Source organism: Panthera onca, chromosome B1, assembly GCF_046562875.1.
Source record: "Panthera onca isolate mPanOnc1 chromosome B1, mPanOnc1 haplotype 2, whole genome shotgun sequence".
Taxonomy (NCBI): domain Eukaryota; kingdom Metazoa; phylum Chordata; class Mammalia; order Carnivora; family Felidae; genus Panthera; species Panthera onca.
This window is the reverse complement of record NC_138342.1, coordinates 61,938,958-61,965,366: the sequence shown is the minus strand read 5'-3', so window position 1 is coordinate 61,965,366 and position 26,409 is coordinate 61,938,958. Positions and strand designations below refer to the sequence as shown.

At 40.2% G+C, this 26,409-nt stretch overlaps 1 protein-coding gene across 3 annotated transcripts in view; it reads right to left on the bottom strand.

Annotated features, from left to right (window-relative positions):
* The window catches only part of SHROOM3 (shroom family member 3), a 320,630-nt gene that overhangs the window by 236,581 nt on the left and 57,640 nt on the right, over window positions 1-26,409 (bottom strand). The gene's annotated exons all lie outside the window — the stretch shown is intronic.

Here is a 26,409-nt window from a genome sequence, read left to right as displayed (position 1 = left end):
CACTGCTTCTGAACTTTCCAGTACTGAGTCAGTTGCTCTCTTACTGTTTAACCCAGTTTGAGTTGAGCTTTGTGTTACATGCAACCAAAAAGCCCTGAAATGTTGCAATTGGAAGAAGGGACTTTCTTAGCTTCTAAATCTCAATGTATGAGTAAGAAACCTCATACTTTAATGCCTTTTTTTTTTCTATAAGAGTATTCAATGCGAAAAGCCAACAAAGAAGTAAAAACACCTTCTACCAAGTAAAAAACCCAGGGCATCCTTTGTTTCCTGTATTTCACATTTATCTTCTGTCCAACCTGTGGCATCATTCTCCTGGTGACCTCCGCACAATGGGTCTAGCTTTCTTTCCCTTCCTCTCTCTTCTTTCCTGAGGAGGATGAGGAGAAGGAGAGAGAAAAGGCAGGCAGATAGGCAGGCAGTTGGACATCAGCAACAGCTCCCTGCTTCTGATTGGGTGGGAGGAACATTCCTTCTTAGCTCTTATATAAAACCAAGAATGTGTGCTCCCATTGTTCAGGGATATTGGGTGACTCCAAGAGAACAATCCATTCCACAAATTCCACTAACAACTCATGACCAGGTGATGCAAGCAGGGGACACAATACATGTTGATTGTTTGATCTGTCGTGGCTCTTGAGGCTGGCAGCTACAGGATTATATTTCACTGACTGTTTCTCTCTCACAAACCACTCCTAGTCTCTCATGGTTACCTCCCAGGCCAGAGTTTAGAACAAGCCACTGGACAGGAACTTATCAGAGTGCAAACATTGACTTTACAATGTGGCAGTTAAAAATAACCTGCCAGAGACTCCAAGTGCGTCAGGGAGGCGATTGTCCTGCATGGTATACGTGTACCCAAGACTTCCTCCGGGAGGCCTTCTCTCCCACATTCTTTTCTTTCCTTCCTGTGGCTACAAACTGATGATATTTGAAGGGAGCCACTGTCTTTAGGATGTTAGATATTTAAATTTCTTCCCTTTCCCATCTACTCTTTGCCTTTTGGGATAACAGACAAATCCCAAAGTGCCTGGTGCATAGAATAGCCATGCATAGGAGCCTACTACCGTTAATTCATTCATTCATTCATTCATTCATCCATCCATCCATCTGGCATCCAGATCATGTGGATCCAGGAAGAGAGGTACAATTCCCAAGGCTTGGTTTCAGCTCACAAAGCCAACAACGAGGTCAGGAGGAAATCCGAGGCTAAAGTCCAGATTGCTCTGGGGGCAGCACATGGGTAAAGCTCAGGGCATGGCCAGGGAAGAGCAGAGTATAAAGCAAAATATTTTCAAATGTGATATAGGTGGGTAAATGCCCCCTGCTAAATAATAATAATTGGATCCCTACACCCATGCTGAAGCAAGGATGGGTTTAGAGTCAACACCCTGGTAGTTAGAGCTAAATTAGAGTGGGTTCTGTGCTTGGAAGAGTGAGATGAAAGAACCTTGAAAAACTCTACTGAAAAAAAACTCTCAAAACCTCTACATTAAACAATCCAATTGGAAAATGGGCAAAAGACATGAAAAGACATTTAAACCAAGAGAATATATGATGAACATGAAAAGGTGTTCAACAGGACTAACCATTACAGAAATAAAAATTAAGATCACATTGAGATATCATTAAATACCTGTTAGAGTAACTAAAATAGAAATATAGTAATAATGCCAAATGCTGGCAAAGATATGGAGAAATTTGATCTCTCATACACTGATGGTGAGAATGTAAAATATCACAGCCACTCTGGAAAGTAGTTTGGTAGCTTCTTTAAAAACTAAACATACACTTACCATATGACCCAACAACTATACTCCTAGACATTTATCCCAGAGAAATGAAAACTTATGTTCTGCATAAGTACACAACTGATGACAGTAGCTTTATTTGTAATAGCCCATGACTGTAAACAACAAAAACATCCCTCAGTAGGTGAGTGGTTAAACAACCTGTGGTATATCCATACCATGGAATACTACTCAGCAATAAAAAGGAATAGCATTTATATTATATAACATTACCAAAGTGACAAAATTAGAAATGGAAAACATATTAGTGGTTGCCAGTGATTAGGGACTATGTAGGAGTAACATGAAGGGGCTCTTTGTGGTGATAGAATGGTCCTGTATCTTAATTATACTAGTGACTACATGAATTTATATATGTGATAAATGGCATTTTCAGACAATATATGTGATATTCTTAAAGAGCCTAGGCCAGTTTTATAGATTGTCCCCAAATTTAGATTTGTCTGATTGTTTCTTCTTGATTAGATTCAGGTTAAATTTCATATATATATCATGAATTTATATATGTGATAAAACTATACACATGCATTGTACCAATAACAAATTCCTGGACTTGTTACTGTACTATAATTAGGTAAGATATAATAAACCATTTAGGGAAATTGGGTAAAAGATTCACCAGAACACTTTTGTACTATTTTTTGCAACTTCCTATAAATCTATAATTATTTTTTTAGTGTTTATTTATTTTGAGAGAGAGAGAGCAGGGGAGAGGCAGAGAGAGAGGGAGAGAAATCCCAAGCAGGCTCCAAACTGTTAGCACAGAGTCTGACATGGTGCTTGAGCTCATGAACCGTGAGATCATGACCTGAGCCAAAATCAAGAGCCAGATGTTTAATCTGCTGAGCCACCCAGGCTCCCCTCTATAATTATTATTTAAAAAAAATTTTTTTCACCCTACAAAGAATTTCTGGACATAAGCCAGATGCTGTGAATTCTGTGGTTTGGGCTATCCAGTATCCATTAACCAACAGTCTCCTGTTTACTATGCCCATGTTTCCTCAGTGGAACCCCCTCTTGGTCACTTTCCACCCAGACAGTTCCAGTGAAAACATATGACCTGGGCCTGAGTGGTGAATACATCATGTTCTCCTAAGCCAGTCTAGACTTGACTTTGCTGGAGCTGGGATAGAAATGATTGCTCTTTTGCACTGGACTCAAATCTGGAAGGATGGAAGTCTAGGAACCACATAGGGGGCTGTGAATGGTGCTGTTGCCAGGGAAACATAAGTGAGAAATAGAGGAAGAAATTCCTTTTAGAGGAAATCATGTAAGCCTTGTGTCCAATCATGCCTACCTTTGGACTGTTCTGCTTGTGAGCCAACACATCTCCTAAATTCCGGACCAGGTGGCCCTCTGCTAGTTACCATAACACCTAGATATTTAACAGTTAATGTAATCCCGGGAGAGAAAACGGTCTACTCTTTCAAAAACCAAAAACACACACAGCTCTCAGGGTTGCCCACAAACCCATCTCCCTGTACCGGTGGTATTGATGGAAACCTGTTCTCTGGGAATCCTGGCCACAAAGCCACTGAAGCAAGACTTGTAGGAGCTGATGCTGAACCCTAACATCTCCCTTGTGGGCACCTAAGGGGTGGGGTGGGAAGAAGTCATGTTTCGTTAAACAAGGAGGAATACTGATCTCCTGAGGGGATAATATTTGGGTCCCTGTCTCTGCCTCCAACTCTACATGTCATTCTGATTTTTCATTTTCACATTTTATTTTGCTTACCATTTTGCTTCCAAATTCCCTCATGGGTCACTCTGTTTTTGCCTCCTTTCTCTGGTCCGCCCCAGTCACAATATCCACAGTTCTGACCCAGCCTGGTCTCTGTCCACCTCTCTCTTCTCCCTCATGAGGCCCCACAGAGGTCTGAGGCCCACGCCTTCCCTCTCCTCTAGCCCCTGCCTCACCATCTCGGTGAAAACGGGGTTCTTCCCAGCTGTGCTCTGGGTCCCAGCTCCTCAGGTCTTGTGTGGTCAATGATCTCTGCTCTCTGTTATCTTCAGCCTGAACTCTCTGCTGGCTCCTTCTCCTCAGCCTGTACACATGCCCCAGTTTCTCTCCTCATGTGAAAACAAACACTGATCCTAACCCTTTGCTTCCTGATAACTATTGCCTATCTCTCTGCCCTTCTCAGCCAAGTTTCTGGAAAGAACATTCTACCTTGATCGGCTCTATCCTTCCTTCCCTTTTATTAAATGCCCAGTCCTTGACCATCTGGCCTCTGCCTTATTGAAACTGCTGTCTGAGACTTCCCAACTGCAAAATGGAAAGGACTGGTGTGAGTCTCAGTGCCTTCGGTCCCTGTGTGCTGTCTGATGTGGCCACCCACTCCCTCCTCACAAACACACTCTCATGGACTTCACTGAGGCCACGCTCCTGGCTTTCCTCCCACCTCTCTCCCTGTCCTCCTCTCCTTGGTCTCCTTTGCCAGGCCTTCTTTGTTTGCCCTGCATCTCAGAGTGTCTGGCCTTCTATTTGTCATTACATTCTTATTGTCTCCCCACTATAACTAGGAAATCTCCTCAGAATCCATGACTTCACCTAACACCAATATGTGTACAAATTGCCTAGTCCATTTCCTGGGCTTCAGGTCACCTCCCTGGAGGCCCTCTACCTGGGCCTTCAAGTTCCACATGTCCAAAGTGAGCATAGCCTAGATCTCCCTCCACCACTCTCTGTCTGCAGCCCTTCCTCTCTTCCTCCTGCACCCCCTGCAGGGAGGGACAGCACCAACCACCCAGGCACCCACGCCTCCCCTTCCTCTCTCTATGTGGTCAGCAACAAAGCCCTCTGGGTTCTAGCTCCGCCCCCCCCCCCCCCCCCCAGCTCTCATACATCCTCCCTTCCTGTGATGTCCCTCCTTTCTTATCTGTTTGTCCCACCTGGCTTGGCTCCAGGCTTCTCCACATACCTAGCCCCCAAACAAAAATGTGCTCAAGTTATACCTTGCTTAGAGCCCTGCCTTGGCTCCTCCTGGTCCTCCTGGTGAAAGGCTTCTCTCGATGCAGCACCCTCCCTGACATTCTTCCTGCCTCTCTGCAGGCTCCACTCCCACCATCTTCCAGCATGCACCCTTTGCTCCAACCATTCCGGGCTGCTGGCAGCTCCCCAAGTGTGCCCTCACCCCTGCGGCTGACCCCCACGCTGTTCTTCAAAACCGTTGGTTTGGCTTGGGTGTCACTTCTCATGGAAACCCTTCCTGATGTGCCCAAGCCAAATTAGCTTCATTGTCTCTGTTTTTGTCACACATGCACTGAGATCATGATGACGCATGTCCCTCAACTGTGTCCTCCATAACTTTCAGATGGCCTATGGGCAAGGGCAGCTGCTGCTGCCGCTGCTGCTGCTGCTGCTGCTGCTGCTGCTTCTTCTTCTTCTTCTTCTTCTTCTTCTTCTTCTTCTTCTTCTTCTTCTTCTTCTGTATAGCCTATTTTTTCCCCAAATTTTATTTTATTTTGAAACACTTCAGACATTCAGAAAGTTTGAAAGAATGGTGCAATAAACACATATCTTTCACCCAAATTCACCGTGTGTTTACATTTCATCACATTGTGCACTCTTCCATCCTCTCCCTTCCCTCTGTACCATCTTTATGTGCTGTGCTGGGTTGAATAGGGTCCTCCCAGGTTTCTATCTACCCGGTACCTCTGAATACAACCTTATATGGAAATAGGGTCCTTGCAGATATAATCAAGACATGATGTGGTCATACTGGATTAGGATGGGCCCTCATCCAGTGATTGGTGCCCTTATAAGAAGAGGGAAATTTGGACAAACACACAGAGAGAATATCACGTTAAGATAGAAGCAAAGATGGAAGTGATACCTGGAAGAGGCAAGGAAGGATCCTCACCTACAGGCTTCAGAGGGAGCATGGCCCCTGATTTCAGGCATCTGACCTCTCAGACAATGAGAAAATGAATTTCTGTTGCTTTAAGCTCCCCAGTTTGTGGTAATTTCTTATGGCAGCCCCCAAAAACTAATAAAATTACTTTATTTACAGAGAAACACAATAATACGCAGTTGACCCTTGAACAATGTGGGGGTTAGGGGCACCGACCCGATGCAGTTGAAAATCCACTTACAACTTTTGACTCCCCAAAACTTTACTAATAGCCCACTTTTGACTGAAAACCTTACCAGTGACATAAATAATTTATTAACACATATTCTTTATGTTATATGTTATATGCTTATTATAATAAAGTAAGGTAGAGAAAAGAAGATGCTATTAAGATCATAAGAAAGAGAAAATACATTTACAGTGCTGCATTTATCAAAAAAATTATGCAAATAGACCTGCACAATTCAAACCTATGTTGTTCAAGGGTCAACTGTAGATATTAATATACCTATTAATATAAAATATAAAGTCAACGGGGTGCCTGGGTGACTCGGTTAAGTGTCCAACTTTAGCTCAGGTCGTGACTTCATGGTTTGTGGGTTCGAGCCCCATGTCAGGCTCTGTGCTGACAGCTCAGAGCCTGGAGCCTGCTTCAGACTCTCTCTCTCTCAAAAATAAAAATAAACATGAAATAAATAAATAAATAAAAATAAAATAAAATATAAAGTCAGTGTGTAACATAAATATAAAATAGGTATTAATATATCTATTAATATAGATATAAAACCTTTTTTTACTGAATCATTTGAAAGTTTTAAAGATCATAACATTTCTCTCTCAATACTTTAGTATATATCTCCCAAGAGTAAAGACGTTCTTTCATAATTACGATTATCACCATACTCCAAAAATGTAGCCTCAATACAATAATATACTATAGATTACATGCAACACATAATATATAAGTAATATATATTTGAACTTCCCAATGGTCATAACAATGACTTAGTAGCTTTAAAAAAAAGTTCAGGATTCAATCAAAATTTAGTTATTTATTTATCATGTTTCTATAATTTCCTTATACTGCAACAGATCCTTGTCTTTTTTTCTTTTTTCTTTTCTTAACATTGATATTCTTAAAGAGCCTAGGCCAGTTTTATAGATTGTCCCCAAATTTAGATTTGTCTAATTGTTTCTTCATGATTAGATTCAGGTTAAACAACTATGGCAAAGAACGACAAGGGTGACATTGTGTCTTAGTACATCACATCAGGAAGCATACTATGACATTCATTGTTTTGTTTTTTCTTAATTTTTTCATTTGAGTATAGCTGACCCATAATGTTTATTTCAGGCATACAACACAGTGATTTGACAGGTTATAGGTCATGTGGTGCTCACCACCAATGTAGCTCCAGCTATCTGTATGATACTTGATTTGATTACCAATACTTATTGATAATGGTAAGCTTGATCACATGGTTAAGGTAAAGGACTGTGTCTTATTGTATTCCCAGTATTTATCAATAGGCCTGTGAGTCAGTAACTGTCCACTGAATGAATGAGTAAAAGAATAAATCAGTAAGTGAAGTAGAGTAGTATGTACTGAAAGTAAAAAAATTTGAAAATTTAACAACATGTGCAACTTCACGTTAATCATCTACATCACCTCCTGTTAATCCTGGACGTCACTGGGCCACAGTGACTATGCCATCCCCACTTGTACCATGTCAATGTTCTGCACTAAAATGTGAAATTTTTGTGCAAGCAGAGTGGTATTGGCTTATAGAGAATTCAGCAGGGAGCTGGGAGCTTTGGAACATAGCTGTCAGGATGGCTGGATATAACACTCAAAAATAAAACAAACTACATCTTACTGACTTGACTGTCATTATTTTCTTCCAGGATATTTTATTTAGGTCCCAGAAATTTAGGCCAGTTTTCAGAGTTCACTAATATGTTTGTAACAGCAAATTATAAAATGTTAATTTCGAAAATTATCTGTTTATCTTTCAACACACATACAGCCTTCTGATCACTTAAAACCTCAGGGCTTATTGCCTGTAAATCAGTTTCTGTCCACCATGTTTAATCATTGGTCAATATTTTTACAAAGATACTCAACTTTAATCAAAATGCATGTTAGAGATAAGATCATGAATAATTCAAAAAAAAAATAAAAGCCTTTTATTATAGAACCAAATACTAATGGAACCATATGATTTAGCTAACTCTTTTGATTTTAACAGCAGCAACCTCAGCAAGTTATCTCATATCCAAAGATGGAAATAATGAACTTTGATTGCTATAACAGGAGTTGTTGATTCTCTTACACAGTGCGAATTCTCTTTTATAATACATGGTCCCTAGTTTTGGTTGCCCAAATATTGGGGAAAAGCTGTGGTAATTATTCTAAGTGGCTTAGTCTGGACTAACTTCCCACATTGTGTGAGCCACCGGCATAACCACACTGGTTAAAAAAAAAAAAGTTGATGAGCTCCCCTTTGCTTCAGTGTTTATGAGGTACAGCATGCAACTAAATGTGGGTGGCACTAACAGAAATTTAGTAAGTATAGGGGCGCCTGGGTGGCGCAGTCGGTTAAGCATCCGACTTCAGCCAGGTCACGATCTCGCGGTCCGTGAGTTCGAGCCCCGCGTCAGGCTCTGGGCTGATGGCTCGGAGCCTGGAGCCTGTTTCCGATTCTGTGTCTCCCTCTCTCTCTGCCCCTCCCCCGTTCATGCTCTGTCTCTCTCTGTCCCAAAAATAAATTAAAAACGTTGAAAAAAAAAAAAAAAGAAATTTAGTAAGTATAAAAATGCAGTCCATAGACCGTGCTTGTAGCACTGTATCCACTTCTGGACGTCATTCTAACAGAGATGGGGCAATCTGGATCACACGCAGGAGTGTCATCAAGCAATGGTATTAAAAGGGAAGTCTTGGGAGCCAAACCACCTGGGTTCAAAGTTAGGCTCTGTTATTACTAGCTGTATAGCTTTGGGCACATGACCAAACCTCTCTCTGTCTCAGTTTCCTCATCTGTAAAATGGGGGTAGTGCTTACCTCATAAAGTTGTTAAGGGGTTTACATGAATTAATATATATGAGTTGCTCAGAATGACACCTGGCACATAATATGTAACCAATAAATGTTGACGATTATTACTAGCGTTGTCATCAACATCACCATTATCATCAGGAACACCTGGTGAAAATAAAGCAGGGAAAATTAAAAAAAAAAAAAGACTTGGAGGGATATGTCTCGTCTTCTCAAAGGCTTGAAATGCTGCCAACAGGAAGAGGGATTAGATGATTTCCATGTGACCCGGGAGCACATCTAACATCAAAGGGTATCAATTACAGGAATTCAGAACGGAGCTCACTATATGGGGAATATCGTTTTAATGGTCAGAGTTACCTGAAGATTAGAGGCTTGCCCTAAATGAGGGGTGTCCTAGGTTACTGAGGTATTCAATCCCACCCTGGATGATCCTGTGGGATTTAGGAATTAGCTGGAAGACTGAATTAGATGATCCAAAAGAACCTAGCCTTGTGGGTCTATGGTCAAGTACACCCATTAAAGCATCAAGCAGAAGGTTGAAGAATGATTAAGATATAAGAAGCTCTATACATATCAGAGCCCCTATATTGCAACACTACCACAACTCACACCTCCCAAATCTACTCATGAGTCATCCTGATTTCTACCTGACACCCACATAAACAGGAAAGATGTAGTAAAGACATATCACCTCAATAATACACTCAGAATCACATACAGAAACATAAGAAGCACCTTAATTTCTAAAATCAGTCAGTGTATATAGTAAGAATCACATAGTCAAATTGGCCTGAAAAATCAAGAAACGCACCACCTTAGCAACTGCCTCTTTGTAAGCTGAGCACAGTTAGTTGTCCCCTGCCCACCCCCCACCCCCCCCCACCCCCACAAAGTGTTGGAAATGATCTCTGCTTTTCTGGTTCAGCACTAAATAAAGGGGTTGGCTTGAATTTAAGTGCCAAGTTCTATGAAAAACATATATGTTTAGACAGTACAGTCAGGGGGAAGAGAGATTGTTCCATGACAAAATGAGAATAAATGAGACCAAGGAGATTCACGCCACACACACACACACACACCCCTTCTCATTTCAGGACACACTCAGTGAGTAGAACATCAAGCCAAGTTGATTCTCCTATTTTGTCTATTTCTTTTCTTTTTCCTGTTTATCCAAGTGCAGAGTTGAAGTCACTCAAGTTAAATGCACCCTTCTGAACATTTAGAAGCAAACTGGGGATTCTTGTCAACAATCACTCTTTCAGTCCGTGGTTTCTATGACTTCTCCCTGGCCCCTGGAGATGTGCTTGATTGTTTATCCTTCGCCCTCCTCTCTTCTGGGAAAGGCACCCCATTCTTTGTGGGAACTGCCCCTTCCTGGCTGCAGTCTGTGATTCCAGGGTACCAACCGGAGTGCCTCAGTGGCCACATGGCAGGCGTGTGAACTAAGCAGGGCCAATCAGGAGCCTTCCCTGGGATTTCTGCACTTGCAGGGAGTAGATCTCAGCCTACTGGGCTGAAGAAGACAACAAGCAGAGAGAGGTGATGTTGAGGGATGGAGAAAGGGTTCCTGGCTCCACTCAATGTCCCAGTTCCACTTGTCTCTAGGGTCTGGCATGCCCCTGTCCTTCCTGTGGTGATCCAATAAATAGCTTCTTTTTGCTTAATTGGGTGTACGTCATTTCCAATAAAAAGAAACTTCAATACAGCCCTTAAGGGTTTGATTCCCTAACCTGTACCAATCTTAATATTCTGCAGGTAAATAAGAGAGTACACAGAAATAAGCTTGGATGCCTGGCACCAAACTTGTTATGGTACATGTTTGGAAATATGTTCATTTTCCAGCAGCCTCCATAGAGCACTACCAAACCTGAAGAGCCATTTAAATCCTTTCAAATCATTCAGATTATGTAACACACACACATACAAAGAAAAGAAAAGGAAGAGAAGAGAAGAGAGGAAAAGGAGGGGGCATGGAGGAGAAGACAGAAAATGAAAGAAAACTGTATGCCTTAATGAGAATTCACTCTACTTTTGCCTGTCTTTCAAAGTTACCAGATAGGGGTGCCTGGATGGCTCAGTTGGTTAAGCATCCAACTCTTGGTTTCAGCTCAGGTCATGGTCTCACAGTTTATGAGATTGAGCCCCGCATTAGGCTCTGTACTGACAGTGCAGAGCCTGCTTGGGGTTCTCTCTCATCCTCTCTCTCTGCCCCTCCCCTGCTTGTGCTCTCTCTCTCTCTCTCTCTCAAAATAAATAAATAAACTTAAAAAAAAAAAGAATTCAAAGTTACCAGATAAAGGCTCCCATTTAACCACAACAAACATTTACTGAGCACCTGGTATGTGCTAGAGGGGGATATAGGTCAGAGACTATACAACTATACAGATGAATACATGTAGTCCCTGCCCTCAGGGGGCTCAGCACCTAAAGGATTCTTGAGGTTTGAGACTTCTCAAAGTACCTCTAACAGAGTCATTGATTCTTTTCCCCCTGTGTATCAGAAGTTGAGATAATTTGATACTTGATATGATTAGTAAAAGTGTAGCTCTCATTCTTCATTAGGAACACACATAGACACACATACATACAGTGTCAAAATAACCATCTTGCAATTTCTAAGAATTATTTGAGTAGAAATTTTCCTACAACAAATACATCTCTTGTTTTGAAGTATGACCTTCTGGATTAAAAAAAAAAAAAAAAAAACTGAATCAAGGAAGTTTACCACAAATAATTCATAGCATTTGCTTTGGAAGAAAAAAGGTTTTGTGTCCCATTCCTAACATTTGCCATTGTTCTGTTGTAGCCACAATGCTGCAGTGAGGCAGCTAGTAGATTGTTCAACCCACATCCTTTTACAGGTGCGCACCTAGGAGGCCTTGGCTCCAGGAGCAGTCTGAGGTCACAGGGTGACAAGTTCTGGCCCAGGGTGCTACTTTGCAAACACCTGGCCGTTTCTTCTCTCTGCTAGCATACTTAGGTCCTCACTGGCCTGGGAATTAACAGAAGAGATCCCATGATGTTTAAGAAATTTCCAAATTTCCAAAAAGAAAAAGAAAAAACCCTAAGATTTCTCTAGTAATTCGGCAACTCAACTAAGGGAAATTCTTTAAATTTCATTTGCATGGACAAGAATCCCAAATCTTATCTCTCTATCTAGCACAGCATCTGAAAAAAAATGACAAGTTAGTCAGAGAGGAATTCTGAGAGGCCACACAGTCTGAGTTTAGATCGGCAGAGCTGAGACCAGTCTGCTGGGCATGCAGGGTTAGGAATATTTTGTACTTGGGATGCATGTATCTTTACTGCTGGGAATGGGGAAGGGAAGGGAGTGGACCTCTGGACATTCTGTCTTTAACAGTCCAGGTAATTTGCCTACACCCATTCAGTGCCCACTGCTAATAAACGAGGGTGACTCACCAGTTCCTAGACAATGAGGGTGTGATCCAGGATGGGCAAATACATGGACTCTTCCCCATCTGCACCCATGGCAGGCATAGCTCACCTATCAAAGCTCAGACTCCTTTTACAACAGAGCAGACCAGGCAATTGTGATTTAGCAGAAACCTTACTGTTACCCTTCAAATGGTCTTTTGAGCACTAAGTATCTAGTCCCTTTGTAAGATTGGGGATAAGAAAGTCACCAAGTCATATCGCCAGGGAATGTATTTGAAGACAGTTTTAATGATAATGAGATGAACAGAAGTTTCACAAAGTAGGAAAGGACTTTCTCAAGTGAGAACATAAATACCACATCAATGAGTTCTAGGTATGATGAAAGTTTGGCTGGAAACAAAACTCCCTGCATTGGCTCACTCAGAGGAGGTTCCCAGGCCTCCCTATAATACTTTTGTTCAGAAATTTCCCCTGTATTTGTGGACTGGAGCTGGCATTGGAGGTAGCAGCATAATTCATGAAAGGGACCCAGGACCAGAAGCTTAGAGAACCAAGACTAGAGGCCGAAGTCTTCATTGATTGGACTTTTCCCAGGGACTGGCACTGGGACTTTGTATTTCTGTAAGGTATTTAATGCATTATTTCTATTAGCTGATGGTTTGGGTTTCTTTTCTGTTTTTTTTTTTTTCTAATCATATTCATTTTCTCATAAATCATGACAACACAGTAAAGTGCTGTTACTGGAGTGTCAGCTGACTCAGGCCATTCAGTGCAGGGACTACTCTGGGTTCCTAGGGAGGGGCTCAAGTAAGGTAAAGTCTGATGGTCTTGCAAGGGAACCCCACCCTTCACACCATGAGCATCTCTGCTTAGAGCTTCATCTGCTCTCAACGCAGAAAACTAATGGGGCAGAGACATAGCATAATTTGAACTTTAGAAAAATTTTCATAATATGAAGGGTGGATTTTAGGGGGGACAAGATTAGAGACTGGGAAACAACAATACTGCAATGGATCAGGCTAGAGGTGAAGAAATATGGAGAAAAAAGAATAAGTTTGAGTAGTAGGAGGAGGTCAAATTAGCAGCCTCGGTAACTGATTGACCACAGAAGGTGGAGGAGAGGGAAGACTCTGTGGTGGACCAGAGGAGGAGAAGGACCAGAACCCCCATCTCCTCTTAGTCTACTGTTTGTTTCCATAATTTTCCACTAACCTGACTTTCCCGACCTCTCTCATTGTATTTGTGTCATTATGAAGTATCATTTCTGATTATTAGAAGTGACTCACATGTAATCATAGCGATGCCAGGCCCTATGTCAATAAGCTGAGCTTTCTACCCATCTGGTGTTTGAGAATAGGTCAAGACCAATTCATGTGCAAGATTGACTTCATAAAGTTGTACCAATTGGGTAAGAGTGATAAGTCATCGATCCTAGGTCAGAAGAAAGACTTCTCAATGTGGGACTTCTCAACATGACCATAAATAATGGAATTATATTTGGCGACGGAGAACCTTTATTCAGACAAGCCTCAGCTTGAATTTGAATGGTTTTTAAATGTAATATCCAACTCTAGTTAATGACTGATTCTGCAAACCAAGACAACTTTCACATCCTCAGTTCATTAATTCCACTGAAATAAAAACAAAGCCACTGAACCATTTAAGGGCAGATGTCAATTAGAAGACTGGAAACAATGGTCAATTTGTTAATTAGAAGTGCAAAAGGAAATAATAAATAGGCAGTAACAATTTGAAGACCACAGTTCAAATGACCCCCAAAGAACAATGAGAGAAATTTTCTATTATGTCAAAAATCATGGAATCAGTCTCCCTTTCTCCTCTTTTAGTCTCAGTTTCTTTCTTGTGCTAAATATTTTTGTTTGTTTTTTAAATGTTTTCTCTTCCACTTTTCCCCATTGCTTTTTTCTCCTTCCCCATACTTCATTTTTTATTATAATTGGGTTATATTTCAAATAGTACTTCTCTTTTTTTTAAGCTTACTTACTTATTTTGAGAGACAAAGAGCATGAGCTGGGGAAGGACAGAGAGAGAGGAAGAGAGAGAATCCCAAGCAGGCACTGTGCTATCAGTGCAGAGCCCAACTCGGGACTTGATCTCACTAAGCATGAGATCATGGCCTGAGCTGATACCAAGTCAGACACTTAACCAACTGAGCCACCCAGGCGCCCCTCAAATAGTATATTTTTCACATAAAGTTTCATGCTTCATAGTTTATCATGATATAATTTACATACCATAAAATTAAATTCGCGTGTCATAAAATTCACCTTTGTTAATCACACAATTCAGTGGTTTTTAGTATATTCACGTTGTCATGCAACCATCACCACCATCTAATTTCAGAACATTTCCATCACCCCAAAAAGGGGCTTCATATGCATTAGCAGTTACTTCTCATTCTCCCCCACACCCAGCCCTGGCAACCACTAATCTTCTTTCAATCTGTATGGATTTACCTATTCTGTACATTTCATATAAATGGAGTCATACAACATGTGGCCTTTGTGACAATTTCACTTAGCACAATGTTTTCAAGGTTCTTCTATGTTGCAGCATATATCGGTGCTTTGTTCCTTTTTTATGGCTGAATAATATCCCACAGAATGGATATATTCCATTCAGTTTATCGATTATCAGTTAATGGATATCTAGGTTTCCCTCATTTGGGGGATATTATGAATAATGCTATTGTGAACATTCATATGAACATTTGTGTGGATGTATGTTTTTACCTCTCTTGGGTATATATCTAAGAGTGGAGTTCCTGCTTCTATGGTAACTCTGCATTTAACTTTTTCGAGGAACTTCTAAACTGTTTTCCAAAGTGCCTACAAAATGTTACTATACTTCATACTTTTCACTTAAATACTTAGGCTTTTAGAAACTGAAAAAAAAATCCATTAAGTTGCCTCTTGCTTTCTATTAGCCTTTGATTTAGTTTTTATAGGTCATTCATCCTCAATAAACTCATGGGTTCTACCCCAGTCCAGAAACTGTAGCAGCAGAATATTATAATGATGAGCTAATGAATATGCAGTGGTATATCACTTTTTAAGGATCAAAAATGTCTGACCTAGATAAGAAAAAGCAAAGTCCCAAGTCCTCTAAATTTCTCCCTTATCTTCAGCATTTTCTCAATGCCTCCCAAGTGAGGACAGAGATTTGTCACTGTGAGTGTTTGCTAATGACAATGAAGTCATTTTCTTTTAAAGGCTTTACTTCAGCAATTGCCCAGTTCTCCTTTCACCCTTGAAATAACTAGCTGTAAATGTGACCAAGGAGACGGAAGTATTGTTTTTTCCCAAACTTTAGAGTTGGAATCAGCAAACAGCTCTCCCTTCTCCCATAGTCAGCTTGAAAAGCATTTTCTTTTTCTTTTGTTTTTAAAAAATTGTTTAATGTGTATTTATTTTTGAGAGAGAGAAAGAGACAGAGCACGAGTGGGAGAGGGGCAGAGAGAGAGACGGAATCTGAAGCAGGCTCCAGGCTGTCAGCACAGATCCCGATGGGGGGCTCCAACTCATCGACCACGAAATCATGACCTGAGCCTAAGTCGGACACTTAACCAACTGAGCCACCAAGGTGCCCCCTTGAACAGCTTTTTCTTGTGTTTACCTGGAGTTCTCTCTCTTTCAGAGACTACAACATATGCGCAAACATCTGTTAGGGAGTCGTGAAAGATCCAACAGTACAACAGCTCCGTGGAGTGTCCTCTGAAGGCAATGGAAATCCAGGACCAGTCTCTGACACAGAATCAACCACCTGCTCCAGCTCCGACTGGAAACTTAACACCAGGCTGGCCTGAGTGGCACTGTGCAAAGCGGTGAGGCATTTTATAGGACTCGTTCATGCAGAGTGGGGGTGCTCCACAGTTGGGTACTTTTATGAAATTGCCAAGGAAATCAGTTACAATCCAAGACTCAGCTGTGATTCTTTTTTCCCTGTATTTTAGCAAAATACTAACCATTTTCCACCTTAGCTCCTCCATAAAGCTCTCTTCAGTTAGTCATCATTCAGGTCTATGATAGGTCTTTACTGGATTTTTTGCTAATTCTCCCTCCCTAGGAACGCCCTCATCAACCTGTAAGATAAATGTGTGATTCAAGTTTGTTGCATTCTTCCTGTCACCCCAAGCTCCCTAGAGCCATGTTAAGTCCTCTTTACCCACCCCAACCCCACTCATTTTGGAGGTAATTTGGGTAGTGGTTCCCAAAAAGGCCACCAAATTCAAAGATTAAGCATTTTCCCTCTTTGTGCCTTGATCCCCATATACCCTGCAAAGGCTATAGCATCTAAAGCAGGCACATAAAGGTGGAAAGCAAAGTAATTTCGAGGAAATGGTCAGCATTCCAAATCTGCCAGCTTCCTGCTGCTGTTCTCCTTGATTATTCTGTTCTTACCACTCAGCAGGGAAAAAAAAAAGAAAGAAGGAAGAGAATTTTCTCTGCAAATCAAGACTCGGTTCATAAACTGACAGTAACATGGCCCTGCTTTCCTTTCTCTGGACATGTCCTCCCTACAGAGATCTAGAGCATCCCAAAAATCTGTTCAAGATGACAGCCAATCATTCTTTACCATCATGGGAGCAAATCTCAGGAATGAGCTGAATGCTATTGGGGGGAGGGGTGGGGGGGGGTTATAAACACAGTTTCAAGTTGCTCAAGTCATCTGGCATGCATTTAAACCATTAAACACCTTCTTCCCAATATTATGTATCAGTTTCCTTCTAGTCTTTAACCAAACCTTTAACCTGACCCTTGGCCCTGTCTTTTTAGCCATTCCATTCTACTTCCATCTGCACTTTTAGGCTGACTTCTGTCTTGAAGTACTCAGTCCTTGGAGAAAGGTCATGTATTTTGGACCTCATGCCCACTCCCTTAGACCTCAGGTTGAAATTCCTTTCCTAAAGGTCACCTGGCCTGCACCCAAACCGGGACCCTGGCCTCTGCCCCTAGGAATCCTTAGAAGCACCTTCTCTAGCTCCTCGATTTTGCAACATGTTTGCCCATCTCACTTCATGGTCAGTCTCCTGCCTCTTCCCCACCCCCTCCCAGCCCACCTGGCCGGGGATCACAGGCAACCAAGGATCACAATGTCCCAAACAGCTCTGCCTCTCCTACCACAGACTGGAACCGGGACACATATAAATGCAACCACAACACAAGGGTGTTTTATTTGAAATTTATTTCCCTGGGTAAGCACTACCAGCCCACTATGTTTTGGAAGAAAAAAAAAGTTTTTTTTCTTCCTCATAGATTTGGAAGAAAGAAATTATTGTTTTTACCTCACAAAGCACACGGCTGCCACCCTGCCATGTAGCCCCCAGCTTATCACAGGTGAAAACTTGGCAGGTATGTTTCTGAAAAGCAGTAGCCATGATGAAAAGGGCCTTGGGGAAGGGTTGTGAGTGTGTGTGTGTGTGTGTGTGTGTGTGTGTGTGTGTGTGTGGCAGGTGCTGAGTAATGGCTCCATACCTTCTGTGTATATGTATTGGAAGAACAGGAAAATTCTGAAGATAGTGATATAAGCATCATTCTAGGGACTTTAAACTTTAGCCCCATAGAAACCCCTAAGAGTGGGTTCTCATTTTAAGTCATTTGCATTCTTATTACACCCAGTAGGTTGGGGAACATTAGTTTATCCTACTGGCAAATGGCAGCCAAGAGTCTTGTCTTCCGCTGCCACCTTGTGTCTAAGTGAAGAAAGTCCAATTTCATAGAGTTGGTCTGGCAATGATAAACCTGTATTTCAGAGCTGGAAGACATCTAAGAAATGCCCTAGCTCAGCTCCCGTAAATTTACAGATAAGAAAACCAAGACCCAGACTGAAACGAAGAGCGGCACACCGCTTCTCGGGACAATTACACTGGTAGCATGTACACGTGGGTCAAGTCCTCAACAACTCAGACCCTCAATGTACATGGCAGCAAGAACCAGTGTGTCCAAATCTATTATATGTCTCATCCAGTAAAAGCATTTCCAAGGGATTGCGGTCATCTGTAACACAGCCAAGGAAGCAAAAGTGAGAGCCAACATTTATAGAGCACCTGTCTCGGATCAGATACTGTGGTAACTGCTGTTGTCTGTTATCTCAGTTCTTTCAGTCATCCTCTGAAGCGACAACTATTATTATCCTCATCTTACACTTAAGGAAACTCAAGTTAAGTAACTTACAAAAATCACACAGCTCCCTCTGGCAGAGCGGGTATTCAAACTTGGGTCTGTACAGTACAGAGTCTGTGCTTTTAACTCTTTATCATTATGCATCACATTGACTTCACCCCTATCCAGTTTCACTTTATAAGATCCCCTAAGCACCCATTCACCTAGTACCTTTCTTCATCCACATCCTGTGATCTCCCTTCCTTCTGCTCTCATTTACCACGGTCCTCAGACCCGCAGCTACACCATGACTCACAAACTTGTTAGAAATGCAAATTCTCAGTTTGCATCCCAGACCTACTGAATCAGGATCTCTAGTGGTTGGACCTCCCAATCCGACTTTAACAAGCTCTCGGGGGATCCCGATGTCTATCAAGTTTGCGATTCACTGCTATGAACATATAGGTAGTCCAACCATTGTTTGAAATTAAAGCGTGAATGAACACAGCAATTTCGGGATGGGTCTGAAAACAGAAAACAGAAAACAGAGAGAATGTATTTAGTTTAGGGAGAGGCGAAACTCCAATCTTATTTAGCTAGAGGGAAAAGACTCCTGGAATTTTTAGTTTCTTCCAAATACCATCTGACCCCTTCCCTGTAGGCCTTGAGAGAGAAAGGTTTTCCACTTAGCAAGAGAAGCAAAAAACGAAGAGCTTCATGGATGGGCACAGATGCAAGAGGAGACAAATTTCCATCCTCAGGCTGGTATCCGGTACCACTATCCTAATGCTCTTGCTCTCATCTGGGGCAGGGGAGGGGCGGGGGGCACTGGCTAAATGTTTTACTCATAAGCTCCCAGGCCTTTTGGACAGTGTTCTAAAATTCTCAAGCCACTTTTTTAACAATACATTTTTCTGGTGATAAAGTAATACATGCTAATAACCCTAAAACTTTAGAAAACTATGGAAACTATAAGGACAGTTAAAAGAACCCATTCTCTAATTCTTCAGAGATAACATTAAGAGTTTGTTGTATCTCCTGCCAGTCTTGTTCCATGCAGAGATAAATATTTTTCATGGCACATATAGATTGATTTCAACATTTTCACACTATAAAATAATACTGATGAAGACTCTCTATAAATCTTGATGTGAATATTAGATTTATAGGAAGAGAATTATAGTGTTAAAAGTTACAACCTTTATCTTTTGTTATTGGCAAACTGATTTTCAAGAGCCTGTAGCATTTTATAGTTCCACCAACAGTACCTGCAAGTACCCACTTAAACCCTTCCTCAGTCAACCCTGAAAATGTTCAGATTTTCCCAACTGTGCTGAGAGTGATCTGCATTTTTGGCATTATTCAAGGATTTGGAAGGTGAGAACATGGAAGGAGCATGTATTTTATCCTCCTCCTCCATCTGAGAATGCCAGACCTAGATAACCTAAATGATAAGATAAGAACAAGTTCACTTTGGGATACATTAATCTCTACATAGAAAAAGTTATTAGATGGGGCGTCTGGGTGGCTTAGTGGGTTAAGCGTCCCACTTTGGCTCAGATCATGATCTCATGGTTCGTGAGTTCGAACCCCACGTTGGACTCTCTGCTGACAGCTTAGAGCCTGGAGCCTGCTTCAGATTCTGTGTCTCCCTCTCTTTCTGCCCCTCCCCTCCCCCTCTGAAATATAAACATTAAAAATTTTTTTTAACAAGTTATTACATAAATGTCCAAAACTTCCTAATGGAGTATTTACAGAGTATAAGAAGTACCTGCTAATTATCCTTACAACCCACATACGTAAAAAGAACTTTTTAAATGCTTTAAATCAGGATTCAAAAATTCAAATGTTTTCAGGAGTTACGTAGGTAAATAAATTACAGCAAACAAACCAGGGAAATAAATAGGCAGCATTTTGCAGCAAATGTAGACTGTGCACCAGAAGAAAAGCATTCAAATTTATGTTTGTTTTTTTTTTATAATTTTTGTAAATGTTTTATTTATTTTTGAGACAGAGAGAGACAGAGCATAAGCAAGGGAGGGGCAGAGAGAGAGGCAGACACAAAATCCGAAGCAGGCTCCAGGCTCTGAGCTGTCAGCACAGAGCCCGATGCGGGGCTCGAACTCACGAATCGCGAGATCATGACCTGAGCCGAAGTCAGATGCTTAACTGACTGAGCCACCCAGGTGCCCCTCAAATTTATGTTTAAAAAATGATCTGTGTATACTTGCAATGAGAAATCTGAACATGAAGTTTAAACATAATCCCATTTATGACATCAAAAAGAAGAAAATACTTAGGAATAAATTTGACAAAAGAAGTAAAAAACATATTCTTAACATGTACAAAACATTATCAAAATAAATTCAAGAAGACATAAATAAGTAGCAGAACATCCATGGTCATGGATCAGAAGACTTAATATTGTTAAGATGGCAATATTCCCCAAACTGATTCAATGCAATTTCTATCAAAATCTCATTTGACTTCTTTGTAGAAATTGACAAGCTGATTCTAAAATTCATATGTATACTCCAGGAATCTAGAATACCTAATAATAATCTTGAAAAAGAAGAACAAAGTTGGAGAACTAACACTTTCTGATTTAAAACTTAGCATAAAGTCATTAATACAGTATGGTACAGAGGACAGACATAAATAGAATGGGATAGAACTGAGAGTCCAGAAATAAACCCTCATATTTATAGTCAATTGGTTTTTGACAAGAGCATCAAGATAATTAAGTGGGGGAGGAACAACCACTTTAACAAAAGGTACTGAGACACCTGGATATCCAAGGGCAAAGGAAGAAGATAGACTCTTACCTGATACTATATTCAAAAATTAACTCAATACATCAAAGACCTAAATGTAAGAGCTAAAACTATGCAACTTTTAGAAGAAAACATAGGCATAAATTTTCATGACTCTGAATTAGACAATGGTGTCTTGGATATGATAGCAAAAGCATAAGTAACAAAAGAAAAAAATTTTAAATTGGACATTATCAAAATTTTAAATTTTTGTGTTTCAAATGACACCATCAAGAAAGTGCAAAGACAGGGTGCCTGGGTAGCTCAGATGGAGCACAAGTTGGGGAGAGGCAGAGAGAGAGGGAGACACAGAATCTGAAGCAGGCTCCAGGCTCTGAGCTGTCAGCACAGAGCCCTACATGGGGCTCAAACTCACAAACCATGAGATCATGACCTGAGCCAAAGTTGGACACTTAACCGATTGAGCCACCCCAGTGCCCCTAAATTGTATTTTTTTAACTATAAATTTATCTCTTTGTCTCATTTAAGAGTCAACTCCCGTGTTGTTCAACATTAACAATATGAATCTAGGTTTCTTTTGTTAGTATTCACTCTTTTGTGCCTTTGTCCGTCCTTTTGGTTATGGTGGAGAGGGCCAACTATAAAAATATATAATTAAATTATCTTTACAAATTATATCTTATATCTTTACAAATTATATCTGTATAAATTATCCCATTTATAAATGGAGAAGACTTGGGGATATAGGGAGAGAACTATAAGAGCTAAATTTTCATCTTACCTAATAGAAAGTCAACAGACAGTACCAGCATCTGACAAAAATCAAGAAAAATTCATATAGGCACATTATTAAAAATATGGTCACAAATATTTTTAAAAATGGTTAAGGGTTGAGTTGTTGCCTCAGAGAATCAGGAATAAGGTAGGATGGCATGGTGGGAGAGGAGGGTGCTAGCACCTTTAGCCAAGTTGTTTTAGGATACAGCATTCTATTTACCTTTCCCTGCCTTCTGGATTTATTGTTAAGAATATTGATAATATTCACAGATATGATTTATTGAGAATGTACTATGTGCTAGTATAAGTATTATAAGTATACAAAGTGGAAGTAAAGTCAACTTCTGGGAAAAACCTGTAATATTGGGTCCCAAAACAAAACATACAAAACAAAGTGGATACCTTAAAAGATTCCCCCCCCCCCAAAAAAAAGCATTTGATAAGATTCAACGCATATTCATGTTTCAAACAAAATCTTAGGAAAGTAGGAATGGAAGGACATTTCCTTAAACCTCCTTTAATCTTTTCGAGAACCTTCATAAAGTGAATGCTGTTATTATTGCCATTTATCAGATAAGGAATCTAAAGTTCACCAGGCTTGTAAGCAGCAACCCTCTGTCTGGCTGCATGACTTGAGATCTTGCTACCATCAGATTCACCTTAGATTAATGGGACACAAGTACACAAAGTAGTCCTCAGGATGAAAAAAACAAAACTCAAAGCAGTACTCTGTATATTGTCTCATATCCACAAGAGGGCACTGGGGCTCATTTAAACCCAAGTCTAATGTTCAAAGAATGAAGTAATTGTATAGTATCAAACTGTAATAGTAAATTTGGAAACCCGCAAGTATATATTCTTCAAGGTCCATCTGCAACTTGGGCCACAATTGACAGCTTTTCACTTTTCAATGACAACCCTCCATAGCTAGTTAGAGTCTTCATATGCTTCTCTCTATCTACCCCAACCATCAAGGGACACTCAGGCCATATTAAGAATAGACTGCAAAACCAGCTGATCAGTACCTCCTTCGTGTAGTGGTGATGTATGGATGCTATTTCAATGATTTTAAATTAAGAGTACTGAGGGAGAATATTCTTCTAGGGAGGATGTTTCAGACTTTGGGAATGGGGGAATATTGTGTGTGTGATTTGGAAAAAAAAAAAGCATGATCAACTCTTCATTTGAGAAATTGGTTATTATTTCTATAATACAAATATTAAACAAAGGTGTGAGGGATTTTTATGTTTACCAAAAAGGCAGAAGTTTTAAAAACTGAGAAATCTTGTTCATTTAAACCCATTTGGGGCTGTACAAAATATTTTCTATTATAAAACATCAAGGTCTCTAAACGTTCATCTCTTCCTTCCATGTTTACAGCCACTTCCTTGGTTCAAGTCCATATTTATCCACTATCTGTTTCTGGGGTTTTATAAATGGGGGCATAGTCTAGCCCAGGGAGAGGGCTGTAGTACTGGGTTCTAGAGGTGTGTCAAAACAGAAGTGGACAGGGGCACCTAGGTTGGCTCAGTTGGTTAAGTATCTGACTTCAGCTCAAGTCATGATCTTGCAGTTCATGAGTTCAAGCCCTGCATTGGGCTCTGTACTGACAGCTTGGAGCCTGGAGCCTTCTTCAGATTCTGTGTCTCCTCTTTCTGCTCCTCCCCTGCTCTCACTCTGTCTCTCTCTCCCTCGAAATAAATAAAACCCACAGAAGTGGACATTTTGAGAGATGCAGAAAAAACATTTTATGAAAGTTTGCACCCATGCTTGGTTTTAAACAAAATCTTAGGAAATTAGGAATAGAAGGGTACATCTTTAAATTAGTAAAAGATATCTACAAAAATCCTTCTACAAATATACTTTATTTAACTTACAAGGTAAAAGGTCAACATACAAAAAATGAATTAAATGTTACACATTAGCAACAAAAAAAAACCCAGAAAACAAAAATTTTTAAATAGTACCATTTACCAAAGCAAATCAAACACCTGGGAATAAATCTAATAAAATATGTATAAGACTTCTCTGCTGGCTATTACAAAATATTATTGGGCAAAATTAAAGAAGACCTAAATAAGTAAAAAGATAAACAATGTTCATGGATTGAAAGACTCAATACTGTTAAGATGTTAATTTCTGTTAAGATGTTAATTTCTCTAGAATAAATGTATAGATTCATCACAGGATTAATCAACATTCAAGCATTTCTTTGTGGAAATTGACAAGCTGATTCTAAAATACTTCTGAAAACACAAAGGACCAAGAATAGCTGAGGCAACCTTAAAGAAGGACAAAGGTGGATGACTTCCACTTCCAGACGTCAAGACTTGTTATAAAACTATAATAATCAAGGTTGTGCAATATTGGCACAAGGTTAGAAAAGCTGACCAATGGAGTAGAATGCAGAGAGGAAAAATAGAAGCTCAGATATACGGTTACCTGATTTATGAAAAGGTGACATTGCAGTAAACCAAGAGAGAGGGTTTTGGGTTCACTGAATAACCATATAAGAAAAAGTATCAGGATTCTAATCTCACACCACACACAAAAATCGATTTCAGATGAGTTACAGATCCAAATGTGAAAGATAAAACCATACAGCTTTTAGAAGAAAGCATAGGAAAACATCTATGTTAGGGTAGCAAACATATCTTTAAAAACTATAAAAAGCAGTAAGCATAAGAATACAAATTTTTAAATTAGAGTATATTAAAATTAAGAACATCAGTTCATCAAAATATATTATTACAAGAATGAAAAAGTTAAGTCTCAGATTAAAGGAGGACATTTGCAATATTTGTCTTTGACAAAGTATTTGTACCCATAATATATAATTAACTTTCACAAATCAATAAGAAAAAGACACCATATCAAAATAAAAAGCTTGTGTACAACAAAGGAAACAATCAATAAAATTAAAAGACAACCTACTAAATGGAAGAAGGTATTTGCAAATGACATATCTGATAAAGTGTCAGTCTCCAAAATATATAAAGAACTTACACAACTCAATACCAAAAAACCACAAATAATCCAATGAAAAAAATGGGTAGAAGACATGAACAGACATTTCTCCAAAGAAGACACACAGCTGGCCAACAGACATGTGAAAGATGCTCAACATCACTCATTAACAGGGAAATGCAAATCAAAACCACAAAGAGATATCATTTCACACCTGTCAGAATGGCTGAAAACAAAAACACAAAAAGCAAGTGTTGGTGAGAATGTGGAAAAAAAGGAACCCTCGTGCACTGTTGGTGGGAATGCAAATTTGTGAAGCCACTGTGGAAAAGAGTATGGAGATTCCTCAAAAAGTTAAAAATACAATTCCCATATGATCCAGTAATTGTACTACTGGGTATTTATCCAAAGAATATGAAAACACAAGTTCAAAAGGTTATGCACCCCTATGTTTATTGCAGCATTATTTACAATAGCCAAATTATGGAGGCAGCCCAAGTGTCCGTTGTTTGAGGAATGGATAAAGAAGATGTTGTGTACACACACACACACACACACACACACACAGAGGAATATTACTTAGCCATAAAAAAGAATGAAATCTTGCCATTTGCAACAACACAGATGGATCTAGAAGGTATAATGCTAAGCAAAATAAGTCAGTCAGAGAAAGGCAAATACCATATGATTTCACTCACATGTGGAATTTAAGAAACAAAACAAGTGAACAAAGGGGAAAAAAAGAGAGAGAGAGAGAAACCAAACCAAGAAATAGACTCTTAACTATAAAGAACAAACTGAGGGAAGCGGGTGAGGGGATGGGTAAAATAGGTGATGGGGATTAAGAGTACACTTATGATGAACACTGAGTGTTGTAGAGAATTGTTGAATCCCTTGAAACTACAGTACACTTGAAACTAATATAACACTGTATGTTCATTATACTGGAATTAAAATTTAAAAAATAAGAAAAGACAGGAAACCCAACTTAAAATGGCAAAAGACTTGGACACTTCACCAAAGATAGTCAAATGGCCAATAAACACATGAAAAGGTGTCCAACTTCCTTCGCTGTCAGAGAAATGCAAATTAAAACCACAATGAGACACCACTTTATACTCACTAGAATGGCTAAAGTAAAAAAGACCAAGCATTGGCAAGGGTGTGAAGCAACTAGAATTCTCATACTCTACTAGCAGGAGTATAGATTGTTATAACCGTTCTTCACAAAGATGTGGATGGAGTTTAACAACAACAACCAGGGATGGTGAAGAACCCTGGGGCCAGAAATATCTTCCTCAGGGCAAGGATAAGGAGAGGGAATGGTTCTGAAACACAATGAGGCCTATAGCTCTAGGAGAGGCTGGCCAACAGGAGCCATGGCGTTCAATAGAGGAATGCAGCCCCAGTAAACCTAAGGCCCACTTTCCAATTTCCCATTCACTATTGCAACTAGAAACCAGAGGGCAAGAGATCAGGCTGCTAGAGTCCATACAGCTCAGCTTCTTGGGGCCCAGAGCATGGTGAAGGGAAAAGTGTGGATCTGGAGGCACAAAAAGAAAGTCAAACTTGTTTTAGGGACACCTGGGTGGCTCAGTCAGTTAAGCCTCCCACTCTTGGTTTCGGCTTAGGTCATGATCTCGCAGTTTT